The sequence below is a fragment of the Procambarus clarkii genome, chromosome 39, assembly GCF_040958095.1.
Source record: "Procambarus clarkii isolate CNS0578487 chromosome 39, FALCON_Pclarkii_2.0, whole genome shotgun sequence".
NCBI lineage: Eukaryota > Metazoa > Arthropoda > Malacostraca > Decapoda > Cambaridae > Procambarus > Procambarus clarkii.
The window spans coordinates 35,597,980-35,603,979 of NC_091188.1; positions in this window are offsets into that span (position 1 = coordinate 35,597,980).

Consider the following 6,000-nt stretch of genomic DNA (forward strand, 5'->3'; position numbering starts at 1 on the left):
GAAAGGAGGTAGGCATCGAGCACTGCCTGTTTCAATAGCTTGTAGTTGGTTTCGGACGCTATAGTACTGAGAGTCACTGCAGCTCTACCTGTTAAATGAGACCTGAGAAGCACAGACCACTGATCTTGAGGCCAGCTAAGTTGGGTAGTCAGAGCCTCAAATAAAGTAAAAATTACATCTACTTCTGCCTCAAAAAAAGAAGGCATCAACTTAATTGCATGAGAGAGGTAAAAACGTACTGGAAGGGTAGCTTCTGCTGATGCTGGCGCCGAGTGTGGTGTGTAGTTTCTAAGTCAAACTCTCTTTTACGCTGGTCTAGAGCCATGGCGGCTTGTTTCTTCTCGTGTTCACGTTGTATCTCCAGTTCACGTTCTCTTAACTCAAGCTGTTCCTGTTCACGCTCACGTTGTAGGGCAGCTTGTTCTTTCTCACGCTCACGTTCTTGGGCAGCTTGTTCTTTCTGGAGCTGAAGAGCTTCTCTCTGAAGAGCAGCTTGTTCCTTCAGACGATCGCGTTCGGCGTTAGCGAGTTCTAGGAAGAAGCCTCGATAGACTGAGATTTTAGGTTCTAATCCGTCTCAAAGCAACCTCTCCTGTAGTGTAGGATGTCTGTGCCTTTGGTTGTTATGCATTAGAAGTGTTGCAATTTTGTGCACATCACTTGCGCATTCCATTGCAGGATCTTTAGTCCTCTTTGATATTGGAACTTGTTTGTTACCGTGACATCCGTCAGATGAACTCGCCATGGAAGTTGGAATTGGAATTTTTGAAGTTGCTGCACCTGAAACTGACAAATCAATATCGATTTCAGAAGTACTGGACTCGACCTGTCTTTTGTGTGGGTTAGTTTTTTCTCCCCTGCATCCTTGAACGTGAGGATATTATTGAAATTTCTCTCTCCAGTACACCTGACCTGACACCATAAAGGTAGGTACAGCCGTCAGATCCTTCTCACTGCGACCCGTTGAGGGTGTGGACACAATGCGACCCAAACCTCTAAAGGTTAGAGCTATCATCTATGACGGTCATTCTTTCGGGAAAAGTTATATTCTAAAGGTCCTGAAGGACGTGGCCGGCATCACACCCTCTGATATTAGTCAGGAAGGTAGTAATATCGTGCTCTTTCATGTGAGGAAGAACTAGAAAAACTCTTGATCAACGATGCCAAACTAAGCAAGGAGCACCACCTACGTCCTCACTTCCCGCGTCAGTTCCTGGCCGGAAGAACTGTTTTTACCAGCAGGACCAACCAGTGCATTGCTGACCGACAGCAACATAAAATTATGGGCAGTATTGAGGCCGAAAATACGAACCTGAGAGTAATCAACCTAGAGTTCTGTAGCACCAACAAATCATCAATGAAGATTACTTTCACCACCATAGCTGCAGCTACACAGGCTGCCACACAAGGTTTCTACCGTTTCGGCTTACAAATTCCACCCCACCAAGTAAAAAAAAGGAACATTCCCAGGACCTCCAGCAGTGCTTAAAGTGCTACGAGCTCTCCCACCCCAACAAGTGTCAGCACCCCCTCCAAAAGTGCAGCCCATGCGCAATAGACCATCAATACTACATATGCAAGACAACAACCCATCACTGCTTCCTCTGCGAGGACAATCACCCCACAATTTCCTACCGCTCTCCCCGCAGACGGTAAAACATCAAGGCCCAGGTTGAAGCAAAGAGAAGCAACCCTTCTACCACCACAACCAGAGCCCAGGGCTCAACCCACCACCTCAGCTCCCCACCCACCAAGCGACCGGAACACTTTTCAGTCTTACCAAATAGTAGCTCCTCCCACCAGGCGACCCAGCCTTCACAATGGGAACCCAAGGCCCCACAGGCTCCTTCGCAGCCCCCTGCATCACGTGCAGGCATGTTGCAGACTCATCAGACGAGGAAATTTTAGGAGCTCCACCGCCGCACCACAAATACGACACCTACTCGGAACAAGACTTCATTGAGGCCACCTCACCAAACTCCAACGACAGCACGGCTCGGCTAAAGTTTCGGGCAAAGAAAACAACGGAAGACGTGGAAGTCTACTCGTACCCCACCAGCTCCATAACTGATGCAACCAGCCCTCCGGGGATAGAAGCCACAATGAAGACCCTCATCCATCCCCAAATCTCTAGTATCAGCTATTGATACAGATAATGGCTCCGAAGAGCCTCCACTTATGGGCTCACCATACCCCATGCAACTTGGAATGTTTTGTTCTGAGTAGCTGAATCTAAAACTACATAATATCCTTAACAAGTACGCCAAAACAACCCCCCCCCCCCTCCTCTATTTAAAACTTTGACCTAAATGTCACAGTAAGAAGGTTACCGCGAATAACCAAACTCAATTACGGCTCGTGCTACAAAGAAATTTTGTAGCCAGTAGCTGAATCTAAAACATTTTTTTTCCACATTGCTGAAGAGGGTCCTTGTTTGGGACTGAAATATGCATTCTACGTTTCGTTGTGTTTTCAAAATAGTGTGTTATTTTCATTTATATATATATTATAAATAACAAAGGTGTCAGGACAGTGCCTTAATTTAAAAGTTTCACACTCGGACTAAACTTCATTTATAGTATCTCTTGCTACATTTGGTATAACCATGTCCTAATCCACCGAAAGAGAGCACCCCCCCTGATACCGTGATAATGTCGTGTTTACTTTCATGTGGCACTGTAATACCTTTTCTGGCGTCAACGTACACAATGACAAATCTTTTCACCAGTCAACTCCCTCTATTATGCTGGAATAGAATGCTAGAAATTTGTCAAATAAACGGCCGTTATTAAAACTATATTGTGAATCTTTATTAATCTGTTTTTCAAGATGAAGAAGAGTGCTTTTACAATTATTGATTTAAGCCACTTTAAGACGATAGGCTAATTGACTGATAGTTTGACGCAGGTGATCTATTTGCTTTCTTAAATATTGAAAACATTAGAATCAAGGAAACTGTAGAAGGCCTAACCTGCACTTGAAACAGTCAAGGGATCCTACGTGTTCCACAAAGCGTAACCGAACCAGTATTTACCCAGGTTTTTCATATATCTAAACTAATAAAATTTATATCCATTGTTTCATGTTTTATTATGTGTTGGTACTTTTAATACCTTATTAATATTCCTTTGTTATGCCTGTTCATCCACTTCTACACCTCAATAATGTCAGTAAGTATTGTATATATTAAAAAAACGCAAAACAATGGATATAAAATGGATAAGTTTAGATTTTAGAGATACCTGGCAATTAATCGACTAATAACAGGTTTATGGATTTGTGGAACCAGTTATCAGGTAACATAATAGATGTACAGTGAGGCACAGTGAGAGGGTTTGTTAGATGGAGCTCCAATTGTCCTGATACTGAAAATGAAGGTTGTAGTGAGTGAACTGTCACCAGTTCACTCACTAAAACTTCCAGGAGGAGAGCAATGTGGAGCTCAGAGCAAAGTTGGACTCCATGTGGAAGGAGCTAGGACAGATGCAGGAGCCAAGACAGATGAAACAACCTCAAGAGGGAGTAAATGAGGAGAGCAACAGTAGAAAGTCTTCGTCTTGGGATGTCGCAAAGGACGGGGGGGTTTAAGAAGACTAGGAAAAAGTCGCATGGAAATGTCAGAGACTTCCAACCCATTTGCTATGCTGGAAGAAGTGTTGTAGGGAGACAGCAGTTCGCTCGAAAGACAAGACAACGAAGGGAGCGCAGGTCCCTCAGGATGTTCACAAAGGAAAGGAAGTACTTGAGCGAATTTTGGTTGTTGGAGATTCCCAGGTGAGGTATTTGGATAGAGCCTGTTGTGCCAGAGATAGGGGGGGAACTGGTTAAGGGTTTGCTATCCGGGACCATGAATTGGTGATAAAGTAAACAACATGAATGTTATGGCTGGAAATGGGAACAAACCCATTATTTGGATCAGTGCTTGTGAAAATTATGTAGGAAGATATATGAGTGAGGAACTGATAGAGAGGTTTAAGACAACCATAAAATTAGCTAGGAGCAAGGGAGGAATCCCGATCATATGTGACATTCTTCCACAAGGGCTGTGATGAGGGTTCGAACTTACGTGCAGGATCCCAGATGCACCTGTCGTCTGTCAGATTCAATGTCGTGGCGCAGTCGATTAAGGCGCGCGTCTGGGATCATCCTGGACGTACGTTCGATCCCTCATCACAACCCATGTGGATTTGTTCTTGTTGACATGAATGCTCGGGCTGGGGTTGTTGCCGTTACCAACTCGTTGGAACCTGTGGTGGCAGGCGTGTGTGTGGGTTTAAACTGTTAGTAGATAGTGGTATGGGAATAGATATGGAGAAAGGATGCAATAAAAGTATGTGTTGTGAGGGGGGGGGGATGAAAAAGGAAGACAAATAAGAATACACTTAAGGTATATTACACGAACAGTAGGAGTCTAAAAAACAAAATAAAAGATTTAAATGCTCTTGTGTGCACAGAAACAATAGACATTATTGCACTTACCGAAACATGGAATGTAGAAAACGAAGAACAAGTAGCTGAATATCAAATAAACGGATTTAAACTAGTTCACAAATGTATATATATTAGAAGAGGATGGGAAGTAGGCATATATGTTTGGGAAAATTTGAAATGTAGTCTCAGGCGGGAATTAAAACCGAGTCATATACAAACTATCTGGCTATCTTGAGATAATTTCGGAGCTTTAGTGTCCCCGCGGCCACGTCCTCGACCAGGCCTCCACCTCCAGGAAGCAGCCCGTGACAGCTGACTAACTCCCAGGTACCTATTTTACTGCTAGGTAACAGGGGCATTGGGTCAAAGAAACTCTGCCCATTGTTTCTCGCAGGCGCCCGAGAGAATTAACCCGGCTAGAATTAACTGAAAAGCTAAAAATCTTATAGTAGTTATATAGAGGCCACCAAGGGTAGATTAGAAGCAAACCATCTCAGATGAAATACCTAAAGCATATAGGTCAATTAGTATTTGTCATGGGTGACTTTAATTTTTGTTGAATTAACAAGCTTACCAGAGCAGGGAATAATGAAGCAGAAGATTATCAATAATTGAGAATTTCTTCTTTAAGCAACACATTATAGCAGTATGGAACGTGTGAAAATATTTTATATACACTGATATAAATAATGGGTTTGTTCACGTTTGCAGTCATTATGTAATTCATGTTTACTATATGAACAATTCCTGCTCAGAGATAACAAACCCTTAACCTGTTCCCACTATCTCTGGTACAAAAGGCTCTATCCAAATACCTCGTATGGGAATCTCCCATCAGCAAAATTCGCTTAGCTATTTCCTATAATTTGTGAACACACTGAGGGACCTGGGCTCCTTCGTTGTCTTGCCTTTCGAGTGAACGGCAGTCTCCTTGCAGCACTCCTCTTTCAGCAAAAGTGAATGACTTGGAAGTCTTTGATATCTGTAGTCGGCCTCGCCAGTCTTTTTAAGACCCCCGTCCCATGCAATATTCCAAGACAAGGACCCTCTACTGCTGCTCTCCTCCTTTGCTTCTGTAGCGAGTAGATTATCCCAATAATATACTCGCTCCAAATGCATTGTTAATATTCCTGTCAACCTTTGGAGATGAATGAGGTGAGGCGTTGCCCGGGCAACACGGTGAGGTGTTGCCCGAGCATATAAGCAGCAGAATAGCAAACATTAACTCACCATTTGGTCACCATTTGGTCCGGGAGACATCTCCCGTCACGCAGGGTGCAGTTGCGCCTCCACAGATCTCCAGTATCATCTTTTGATACTGGTAATGGCTCACGGGCATGAATAGCTCACTTACGGGCTATTCATGCCCGTGCCACCTCTTGGGTGGCTTAATCTTCATCAATCAATCAATCAAACATTAACTAGTCTACTTTCAAGTGTGGTCTAGAGCAGACACTTGCGAGATACTGTACCGACGCTCAGTGCGCTCAACTCACACCAAAGTATCACCTGTGTACGTCTGTATATTCGACCAAATATATATATAGTATCTTAGTGTCTGTGTTTATT